Raw genomic sequence first — 12,754 nt, 5'->3', positions numbered from 1 at the left:
ATAAAAAGAAAATTCTATGCCAGAGATTTGAAGTGAAAAAATATATATTACGCTTCTAAAAACATTTTGATTGAATTAGTTAGATCATGCTACACTTCTTAATTTTATACAGTTGTGAAGTGGAAGAAAAGATGAACAGGTCAAAGTATTTGAATTAATCCCAAAATGAATTTACTTTTTAAGTTGAGTTTTAACATAATTGGTCAACTCGGCGTTTCTCTCCTAACACTGGAGCATCGGGAAGTCCTATGAACAAACATTACCGTTTTTTTTTTTTCCCCAAAGCTCTTTGTAGTATACTTATACATGACTGCCTCCAAGTCCCAAAAAGTTCCCTTACAGTGTTCTTAATTAAGGTTAACAGGCTCATCTTGCCACTCTACCTACTTATTCACTTACACAGTTCAATGATCACTTATGTCTTCCCACCAAAAAGTTGAATCATTATGTCAACAGATTTAATTTAGCTGCAAACTATTTCACTGAAAACTTCTACCTTCAAATCTTTGACCAGGTTGTTTTGTGCAATTCCCTCAATCTGTTCTCTTTCACTTAAATCGTATGTGTTCCTGCTAAATAGCTTTCCTTTTTGAAAATTGCTGCCTGTGGATTTTGCATTTTCATTACAAAAAATGGGTATGTGAAGTAATGAATATGTTAATTAGCTTGACTGAGCCATTCCAAAACGTATACATATTTCATAACATCATGTTGTACACAATAAAAATGTACAATTTTTATTTGACAATTTAAAAATGGCTGTTAAAAAATCCAGCATTTTAAATTGATGTATGCTTTGCCCTTGCTACTAATTATTGCACGTAATTAAATTCTCTAATCATCTTTAAATGTGTTCTTAAAGTTCATTTCTTGGCTCAGGAAGATGTAAAATTTCTGAATTTTCCTGTATCATGGTTTTTGAATGTATGTGTGGAAGAAACTCTTAATGTTTCTCCAGTTGTACCACTGAATGTCAAGAATTAACACCACCTCATTTATCCTCATCCATGGGGTTTTACTGCTATCAAAATGGGGATAAATCCGTTTCTGTTTCCCAAATTCCATAATGAAGGCTTACTTACTAGAATCTATCCTTGCGCAAGCCTGGTCTCTTAGCCTGGGTCTGTGGACAGCAGAGCCTAAGTCACAGGGTTAAAATGCTATTATTTTATTAGGAAATGAACTCCAAAGAGCAGAATTGAGAAACAGTGGGAATGTAATTTATTCCATCATTTTATGTGATTTCTTTGGCAATATCACTAATCATTCCTATATAGACTTCTTCATTCCATTACCTTCTTTACACAGATAATATCTCCATTATAGTCCAGTAGCCTTTTTCAGTGTCTTAACTGTAGATGCAAGATGGTATAAATTAAATCTATAATTTATGTCAGCCTTTAAGAGGAACCCAAAACAAAAGTGTTAAGAATGCTATAGGTCTGTGCTGTTGAATACACTCGCTTACTAGCTTCACATAATTATTTCAATTTCAATTTAAATTAATTAAATGAAATAAAATTTAAAAAACAGACTCTCAGTCCTTCTAGAATTATTTCAAGTTCTCAGTAGCCACATACGGCTATTTCTATTCTTGCATGAAGTTTTATCAGGCAGCACTACTCTACATTCTGCCAACTACTTAAACCTTCAAGTCATAATATTGAATGCTTTATTTTCTCACCAATTTTTTCATCTTTTCCCGTTCTCAATTCATCTTATATTTTATCATGAGTTTAGACTCTCCTTAATGCTCTTTAGTTTTCTAGGCTTCTTCTGTTTTCACATACTTCTCATGCAGACTAGAGTGTGAGGAGCTACTATGCCTTTAATTGGTGTAATTTATTTATCATCACATGTCTTACCAACTTTCAACATTGAATTATTTAATTAATTAAATCCTTCAATCAATATTTATGGATAGCCTACTCTGGGCTTGCAATAAACTAGTTAAGAACATAGTGGCCAATAAGACAGATGAGAATCCCATTCTCAGAGTTTATAATCTAGTGAGTAAAAATAGATATTAAATTTACACAAGTCAGTGAATGAATGAGTAAAAAGTGTCATAAGATGATGACAGCACTATACATTATCTGAAATAAAAAACATGGGGGCATTTATTGCCTCTGGAGAGATATATGCTAGTCGGCTGCAGTCTCCTTGAAGACAGCAGACTGGCAATCTTATGTAATGTTGAAAAGAAATGAGTTCAGGGCTTAGAGGGCTTTTGGGAGTATAACAGAGTCAACATAATCTGTGTCAACAGTGAAGCATGGTTACTCATATAAGGTGATTGTCATGTTTCCCCACTCAGAGGTGAGATTATTAGACATAATTCATTTCGATTGTGTACTGGCACATCATAGTTGCTTAAATATTATCTACTGAGTAAAGTCTCTGTGTAATATTTATTTTATATGCACTTATTTACATGTGTTTTAACCCCAGGCTTGACTATAGTGAGGGCAGAGATTGTGTCATTTATTTTTATATATTCTATACTAACCATACTCCATCACTAGCCCCATAATGCCCATAACAATGTACATAATGGATTGAGTTAAGTGAGATGCCAGGAATTGTATATAGTAACATATTTATCATTTATTTTCTAAAAATATCACTTACATAAATTAAAAGACAATTAGGAATATAAACAATAAATAAATGAACTTTTTAGGAAATAAGACAGTAGTAGTTAACCTCAGTAATATTTATCTTCATAATAAATGAACTCATAATATTTGTAGTATTTTATGTATGAATAAATAAACAGTACAGGAATTAAATTAGAGGAAAGTGTTTTGGAGAGGAATATGCTCATTCACTTTGCCGTTCATTCAAGAACAAAGATCTCCCATAGTATTTATTGATTTTCTGTTATAATGGTATATTCTAATGTTCCCAAACTACTTTTGTCTATGAATATACATAAGAGAAATACATTGTGAACATTTAAAGCTTAGTAAAAACATGTGACTTTTTATTTAGGCTTACTATTACAACATTTATTCAGGAAATGTAGACACATAATGGGAGAAATACATTATCATAAATTTATAGCACCTATGGTAACTATTATAAAGTATGACATTTAAAAAATACAAAGAACTCAGTCAAACTAAATAAAATTTTCTACTCTTCTATTTTAGATTTCTGCCTACATGTTATTCATTTAAACTCATTGGATCTCAAAATAATTTTTTTTTTTTAAATTGAGACAGGGTCTCCTTCTATCACCCAGCGGGGAGTGCAGTGTTGCAAACATGGCTCACTGCAGCCTTGACCTCCTAGGCTTAATTGATTTCTCAGCCTCAGTCTCCTCAGTTTCCAGAGTAGGTGGGATTACAGGAATGTGCTACCCTGCCTGCCTAATTTTGTACTTTTTGTAGAGACAGGATTTAGCCATGTTTTGCAAGCCATCCTTGAACTTCTGGACTCAAGTGGCCCACAGTAAATGTTAGTAAGTGTGAGGTAAAGTATGTTAGAAATATTATATTTCTGAAATGAAAACTATGACTTCAATTGGATACTTTCAGTGGAATAAGGTTCAAAAATATGAGGTGAATGATATACATATGCCCTACATTTCCGCAGTGACTTAAGTTGAAATATAACCTTGAATGCTATAAATACAAGAAAAACATTATCCTCAATGGACACTTTTTCTATTCAAACATTGATAAAATGTGAGGAAATCATTAGTAAAAATCTAAGAAAAATATGATTTTTAAGATTCAATATGGAATATTGGTCCATATATGAATTTTTTTGAGAATTTAAAAAAAAAGTTTGCAAAATTAATTAAGCTTCATGGTTTCCTTTGTGAATTACATTTGGCATACTAGTGAAGTAACTGATTCCCTGTACAATTATTTCAGAACATATTAATCCTTAGCACTGTGAAAATTCTCATTACTTTTCTGAATTTTTCCCCTGACAGCCTTATGTTCCACTCCTTAAAGGTTTTTTGGTACCTATATGTAAAAGCATAAACATTTCTACATACACAAGTTTACACACACAGACACACACACACACACACACACACACTTTCTCTATTTCTCTCTCTCTCCCCCTTCTCTCTCCTTCTGTCTAAAAGTCATTTTATTAATTTGTATTTTATTTTTGAGCTGTTGACATATTAAGCTAACCTATTTGTCATCTTTTCACCTTTACTCAATTCAGAAATGACCAAATTTTCTCCAAAGGACAATTTCATTTTTTGGTTTAGAATAGAAGAATATACTTGGTCAGGTCAGGTATGAGTAACAGAAATGGAAGATATGAGATGACAGTGGGCATTGGGGAGCAGAAAATAGCATGATGGTAATAAATACTAATGGGTTTGACACAGTCATGGAAGAAATTCTGCTGAACTAAAAGAAGTTATTAAGTCTGTTTGCAAAGGATCTTGAAAGGTTTTATTCCAGAATAGTTGTCTGAGTTCAGCAAATATATCTACAGAAGAATTCCTAGGATTGCGAAAAGTAATGTGACTATATATGCCTATAACAAGAGGGCTTTTTCAAGAATAAGGAAGTTGTGATCATCACATTGTACAGACTTCTTAAGTGAGAAAAGAGGATGCATTTCCAGTAGAAGTAGTTTTTGTAATTTCAACTTCTTAATACATACTTATATTGCCATGAATATTTTACAATGTCACTGTGTCAATGTCATCTATATTACTATTTCTTTGACACAGCATATGCCAGACCCCTGTTACTCTAAGCTTCTTTTTAAAATGTCTAATGAAATATTCATTCAGCTTCACATTTTAGAAAAGATCACAGTGGGTAACCTTAACATAAAATACATTGAGTTTTTTAAAGTTTCTGTTGTACTTTGAGGATCTTCATTTAATTGTGAGATAGGTCTAAGAGGGCCAGGGATCTGGCCAGCAAATATGATATTCTTCAGGTGCCACCCCACGTGTGTAAGCACATTTGTCTCTGTAGAGTAAGACACTCCTTGGCATATGGCTACAACTTGGACAGGAGGTTTTAGTAAAAAATCCTAGATTTAATACTAGATTAGTCCTGATATAAAGTCATTTCTCAGCTTTTGTGAGTAGGTTGAATTTAAGCAATTAGCTTAACTGCTGAAAATATCAATTTTTTCACTAGGAAATTGATACATAAACACTTTTTACAGTTTTTTATGTAAATTAATTCATTCTTTTAGATAACAAATATTAATTCAGTATTTACTAGTTTCCACGCATAGTTCCAGGAATTGTGACTATAGCTCTGAGAGGCACTGTTTTAATCATACTTATATTCCAGGGGATGAAATAAAAAGTAATTAATTAAACCCATTAATGTATAATATGATATAAGCTATTGATAAGTGATGTGGGCAAGAATTGTTACAGTAACAGGACAGGGTGACAGCAGATTCTATTTGGAAAAGCAGTTAGTAAATAACTTGAAATGAGGTAATGTGAATATACTATATAGCGTACAGTCTCAAAAAGCAGTGGTTATTAGTTTTATCATCAGGATTTATAACCACGGAAAATCTATAGAATATGTCAAATTTTTAAAATGTATCACTAGTTGAGAGGGATGGGCACAGTGGCTCATTCCTGTAATCCCAGTACTTTAGGAAGCCGAGGCTGATGGATCACTTGAGTCCAGGAGTTGGTGACCCGCCTGGACAACACGGCAAAACCCATCTTTACTAAAAATACAACAAATAAAAAGGATTAACAAGAAGTGATGTGATAGCGCACACCTGTAGTCCGAGCTACTCGAAGGCTAAGGTAGGAAAATCTATTGAGCCTGGGAGGTTAAGGCAGACTAAGCCATTACTCAGCACTATACCCAGCCTAGTGACCAGAGTGAGATCTTTTCTCAAACAAAATAAAAAATTACATATATATGACTACTTGAAAATTATTTATTCAAATGATCTCTCTCCCTTGTGACTGCACTTATTAGCATTTTATATTTCTTAATCCAATGTTAAGCACAAACAGTAAGTGTTAATAAGGCAAAGATTTGTCTGAAAACACTTGTTACGCATTGTCAGACACCATAATCATTCTTAATAAGTGATCTACATTTTTGTATTAATATCTATATTTAATTTTTAAAAGAACAAGATTTCTTTATAAAAAAATTTCTAAACTGTTGTAATTATTCAAATGGGAAATTTAAATAAAGTAACCAAGCTGTTGCTCTATAAAATTACACAAAAACAATCTGAAAGATTTCCAAATTTACACTCAAAATATACAGTGTAAATATCTAGGAATAATATTAAACACACAAAAATTATTTGGGGAAATACTTGAATAAGAAGGGCAGATTAAACAGTGTATTTTATACTAAATTTGGTTGCTGGTAATACTTAAGTTTCATCTTCTTTTCTCCAACTGCTACCATAAAAACAGAACCAAAAACAAGAATTTAGGTGTTCCTGTAGTGCCAATATGAAAGAAAGAGAAACCAGGAAGCATGAATATGAATAAAAATTCAGTATAAAGAGTGCATTATTGAGGGAAACTGGGAGTCCATTGGGACCTTCTAAACTTCCTTTGGGATCTTTTAAAAGCATATAGAATGTTTTCCAAAATTATCTGAGCATCAAGGATTAACAAGAGGAAGTACTATATTAACAGTATTAACAGGAAGAAGGATCAATTTTCTCTCTTTTCCCATTGGTCACGGTTTTGCGTTTGGGGAGAAAATCACTTACATTTCAAAGTTCTGCATGTTCATTTAAAGAAGGAGATTTTAGAGACACTAGCTGTGTTTTTTTAGCTTTTATTTTCGTTTTGGGGATACATGTGCAGGTTTGTTATATAGTTAAATTGCATGTTGTGGTGTTTGGTGTCAGATTATTTCATCTCCCAGATAATAAGAATAGTACCTATAGGTAGTTTTTCAGTACTCACTCTCCTCCTACCCTCCACCCTTTAGTAGGCCCCAGTGTCTGTTGTTCCCTTTTTGTGTCCACGTGTACTTAATGTTTAGTTTGCACTTATAAGTGAGCACATGAGGTACTTAGTTTTCTGTTACTGTGTTAGTTTGCTTAGAATAATGGCCTCTCGCTCCATCCATGTTTCTGTGAAGGACATGATCTCATTCTTTTTCTATTGCTGAGTAGTATTTTCTGATGTATATGTACCACATACTACTATTGGTGCACATCCAGGTTGATTTCATGTCTCTGCTACTGTGAATATTGCTGCAATGAACATACATGTGCATGTGTCTTTATGGTAGAATAATTTGTATTCCTTTGGGTGTATACACAAATAATGGGATTGCAGGGTGGAATAGTAATTCTGTTTTAAATTCTTTCAGCAGTCTCTAAACTGCTTCCCAGAATGACTGAACTAATTTACATTCCAACGAGCAATGTTTAAGCTCTTTTAAGTTCTCTCTTTTTCTAAACCTCACCTGCCTCTGCTAATTTTTGACTTTTTTGTCATAGCCATTTTGACTGATATGAGGTGGTATCTCATTGTGATTTTTATTTGCATTTCTGTAATGATTATTGATGTTGAGCATTTTTACATGTTTGTTGGCCATATATGTATGTCTTCTTTTGAAAACTGTCTGTGTCCTTTGCCTATTTTTTAACAGAGTTATTTCATTTTTGCTTGTAAGTTTAAGTTCCTTACAGATTTTGGATCTAAGATCATTGTAGGTTGGGTAGCTTGCATCCAATATTTGCTGTATTGAGAAACATAGGACCAGAAAGTGAAAGGCAGGGCTGAAGAGGTTGGGGGATACAAGCATGAATTAAAGACATTTCACAGTGTAGATGTATATCGAGTCATTATGTCCTACACCTTAAATATATATAATTTTTATTTGCCAATCATACCTAAATAGGCTGGGGAATTTTTTAAATGCATAGATACACTTCTATTTTTTAAAACTTATAATTTCTTGGTACTCAGAATGCATTTTCACATAAGATAACTGTAATATGAAAGTCTCTTAAATCAATAGTATAACCCCTAATGTACTATACTTGTGAAGTAAAACAATGTATTGTAAATTTTGAAATACCTAGAAGAAATTATCCCAATACGTCGAAATGACAAATACAAAAGGTGATAGATATCTGAAATACCTTGACTTGATCATTACATATCCTATGTATGTAACAAAATATTACATGTACCTCATAAATATGTACAAGTATTATGTATCAATTAAAAAATAAATAAAGCAAAATAAACAGTAAGGCATTGCTAACATCACAGATGAGTTTGAAAAATCTAGCACAATAGGTAATAAGCAATCTACATATTTGTATAATGATGAAAAATGTTTAACAGTAGAACTAAAATAGATTTAATTGTTGGCATCCACTGACACATTTATAAAGCAGGCTATCTTTTACCCACCCCATCTTATATATTCCTTTATTTTTAAATTGTACATTTTATCCTCTTTGTCCATTTTCTCCTACCTATTCTTTCTTTTTTAAAGGATTGTGGCTAGAAAAGATTCTGATACTATTCATTTATTATTTATTGATAATTGATTCAATCTATTATCTCACATTTTAATTTAAGCATGTTATTTCCTGTATTTTATTGATTTTTTTTTTTAAAAGCCATGACATCATAAGTATGTCGACAGGCCATACAGCTGAAGGTCTATTTAATCTGTGACATACTTTTATTGTCCAGATGCTTTTGAGATGCAGCAGTGTAAACCAATTAACATTAAGAAAAAAAAAAAAACCTGGAGAGAGATCCAAGATGGTTGATTAGCAGCAGCTCAGGATTGCAGCTCCCAGTGAAAGCACAGAAAGTGAGTGGACGCCACACTCTCAGATGAAATTTTGTTGCTCACAGACCAGGAGATTCCCAGTGGAGGAGCCCCACGGGTCACCAGTGCAACTCTTTTGGCCGGCACAGCTGTTTTGCTGGCGCTCTGGCGTGGTGGTTCTCAGTGCGGAGTATACAGGACTGGGTGCCCTTTTAGTTGGCATTTGGAGCTCCAGGAAGGCAGAGTCACCCATTCAGCTGATTGAAAAGGGGACTGAAACAGGGAGCCAGACCAGGAGATTCCCAGGCAAAAAAGCACCACAAATCTCAACGCCGCTGTTTCAGCCGGCGCAGCGGGTCACCGCAAGGGAAATTACACAGATTCCAGTGCCCTTTCAACAGGCGACTGGAACACCTGGGAGAGAATCGACCATTCAACTAAAAAAAAGGCTCTGAGACAGGGAGCCAGGTGATTAGGCTCAGCTGGTCCCACCCCCACAAAAATCAGCAATTGGAAATGCTGAGGACTGAGAGTTTCACAGCAAGCACAGCTGAACCCGGGAAGGTCCAGCTCTGTTGGGGAGGGGTGTCCGCTGAAGGAAAACTAAGAAACAGAAAAAACTTCATCACCAACAAGCTGGACATCAACTCAGAGACCCAATCTGAAAGTCAGCAATTACAAAGATGACAGGTGGATAAATCCACAAAGATGGGAAGAAACCAGCTCAAAAAGGCTGAAAACACCCGAAATCAGAATACCTCTCCTCCTACAGGGGATCGCAGCTCCTTATCAGCAAGAGAACAAGGCCTGATGGTGAATGAGTGTGATGAATTGACAGAATCAGACTTCAGAAGGTGGATAATAAGAAACTTCTGTGAGCTAAAAGAACATGTTCTAACCCAAGGCAAAGAAACTAAGAACCTTGAAAAAAGGTTTGATGAAATTCTAATGAGAATAGACAATTTAGAGGAATATAAGTGAATTAATGGAGCTGAAAAACACAATATGAGAACTTCGCAAAGTATGCACAAGTTTTAACAGTCGAATTGATCAAGCAGAAGAAAGGATATCAGAGGTCAAAGACCAACTCAATGAAATAAAATGAGAAGACAAGATAAGAGAAAAAAGGGTAAAAAGGAATGAGCAAAGTCTCCAAGAAATATGGGACTATGTGAAAAGACCTAATCTACATTTGATAGGTGTACCTGAATGTGACGAAGAGAATGAATCCAAGCTGGAAAATATTCTTCAGGATATTATCCAGGAAAACTTTCCCAACCTAGCAAGACATGACAATACTCAACTCCAGGTAATACAGAGAACACCACAAAGATATTCCTCAAGAAGAGCAACCCCAAGGCACATAATTGTTACGTTCATCAGGGTTGAAATGAAGGAGAAAATACTAAGGGCAGCCAGAGAGAAAGGTCAGGTTACCCACAAAGGGAAGCCTATCAGACTGACAGCAGATCTCTCAGCAGAAACCCTACAAGCCAGAAGAGAGTGGAGGCCAATATTCAACACCCTTAAAAAAAAGAATTTTCAACCCAGAATTTCATATCCAGCCAAACTAAGCTTCATAAGTGAAGGAAAAATAAAAGTTTTTGTGAACAAACAAGTACTCAGAGATTTCATCACCACCAGGCCTGCTTTACAAGAGCTTCTGAAAGAAGCATTACACATAGAAAGGAACAACCAGTATCAGCCATTCCAAAAACATACCAAAAGGTAAACAGCATCACCATAATGAAGAATCTACATCAATTAATGGGCAAAACAGCCAGCTAGCATTAAATAGCAGTATTAAACTCACATATATCAATACTAATCCTAAATTTAAATGGACTAAATGCCCCAATCAAAAGACACAGACTGGCAAATTGGATAAAAAGCCAAAACCCATTGGTATGCTGCATCCAGACCCATCTCACATGCAACGATACACAAAGACTCAAAACAAAGGGATGGAGGAAGATTTACCAACCAAATGGAGAGCAAAAAAAAAAAAAAAAGCAGGAGTTGCAATTCTCGTGTCTGATAAAATAGACTTTAAAGCAACAAAGACCAAAAGAGACAAAGAAGAACATCACATAATGGTAAAAGGATCAATGCAACAAGAAGAGCTAACGATCCTAAATATATGTGCACCAATACAGGAGCACCCAGATACATAAGTCAAGTTCTTAATGACTTACAAAGAGACTTAGACTCCCACACAATAATAGTGGGGGACTTTAACACCACATTGTCAGTATTAGACAGATCAACGAGATAGAAAATTAACAAGGATATCCAGGACTTGAACTAAGACCTGGAAACTTAATAAACATTTACAAAACTCTCCACCCCAAATCCACAAAACATACATTCTTATCAGTACCACATCACACCTATTCTAAAAGTGACCACATAATTGGAAGTAAATCACTCCTCAGCAATTGCATAGCATTTCACAGGTTTAAATCAAATATTGGTTGGCTGCTTGTTTGTTATTTTCTTCCCTTATTCCTTCCTGTCTCCATTGTTAAGCACAATTATTGGCATAAAAGATGTTTTTAATACCTACTTTTAGACTGCATTCTAGCCTGGGCAATAGTGTAAGATTCTCATTCTCTCTCCCTCTTTCTCTTCCTCTTTCTTTCTCTCTTTCGTTCTTCTTTCTTTCTTTCCTTCTTTCTTCTTTTCTTTCTTTTTCTTTCTTTTGTTTTTACTCTTTAAAAAAAAAGCCTGTTTATTCTTTTATTCTCTTTTCTTCACTTTGGAAATTACTTCTAAAATGAACTACAGTACATGCAAAAAAATCTTTGCTAATTCTCTAATTTGTGTCAGTGGAGAAACCCACATTGAAACATATATATTATTACACAGCTAATATTAACTACAAAACACTGTTCATTTCAAAATAAATAGGTATGTGTGTGTGTGTGTGTGTGTGTGTGTGTGCGCTTGTGTATAAGTTTCATGCACATTTTTTCCTATGGGTTAATATAATGTAAAACTTAGAGTAGCTATTTCACAACTTAGCAATTTCAGCTAAACATAAATTAGTATAATAGAAATTAATTGCAATATAAGAAAAAATTGTCTCTAAAATATAGTTACCATTTTATCACACTGCAAGTGGCACATTTATTATTCTATAATCTTGATTGCAAAGAAAAGCTGCCAACAAGATGCAAATTACTAGTCAATAAGTACATATTTTTAAAATAACAGCTATGCATTCTTAAAATAATTTTGTATTTCTATATTTAAGTACTTCTTGAGCCATAAAAAATTTAACATATCCTAATATTGAAATTTCAGTTTAATCAATGTATGATAGTTTGATTTGACAGTATAATTCTCCAAAATCTTTGTGGAGATAAAAAGAAACCATACTTGTTTCTATTGCTTTTTATCTTTGTTAGAAGGACATATGATGAATAAATACTGTTGCATAAGACTTACATGTTTATTTCCATGTTTTCAAAGTCTCCTAATATATATATATTTTTTTATCAACTTATAGCTTGTTAATTATGTGTTCTAAGCAATAACATTCCTAATTTCTTTGGTAAAGATTTCTTATTTAACATCTATCAGTAGCCATTATATGCTACTAAACACTTGGAAGATATCATTTTTGTAAATACAAGTACTTCAGTTCTTTACTGCTCTAATAGTTAAGAATCCACAATCCACATATTCATTTATCTTATTTTTTCTATTTTCATAATATTAAATAAAATATATTAATAAAATAAAATAATTTTAGACATAAAAATGGGTATTATTCTCAGAAGAAAAAGGTTTTTTGGTTTTTAATAAGCAAAATATGATAAGATTTTAAACCAGCATTGTAAAATTTACTGAATGTGAGGTGTTCAACATTCCAAAGTCATGGTTCTTAGTGACTAATTTCATGTTGTAAATGATGGATTTCCCTTGCTTTTATGGAATTATCCAGAAGGCAGTAAATCACATATTTAAAATATAAAATAGTGGTCAGGCATGGTGGCTCATACCCA

Source organism: Aotus nancymaae, unplaced genomic scaffold (assembly GCF_030222135.1).
Source record: "Aotus nancymaae isolate 86718 unplaced genomic scaffold, 86718_ANA_hifiasm-v0.15.2.pri h1tg000040l, whole genome shotgun sequence".
In the NCBI taxonomy this organism is placed as follows: Eukaryota; Metazoa; Chordata; class Mammalia; order Primates; family Aotidae; genus Aotus; species Aotus nancymaae.
This window is presented reverse-complemented; position numbering follows the sequence as displayed.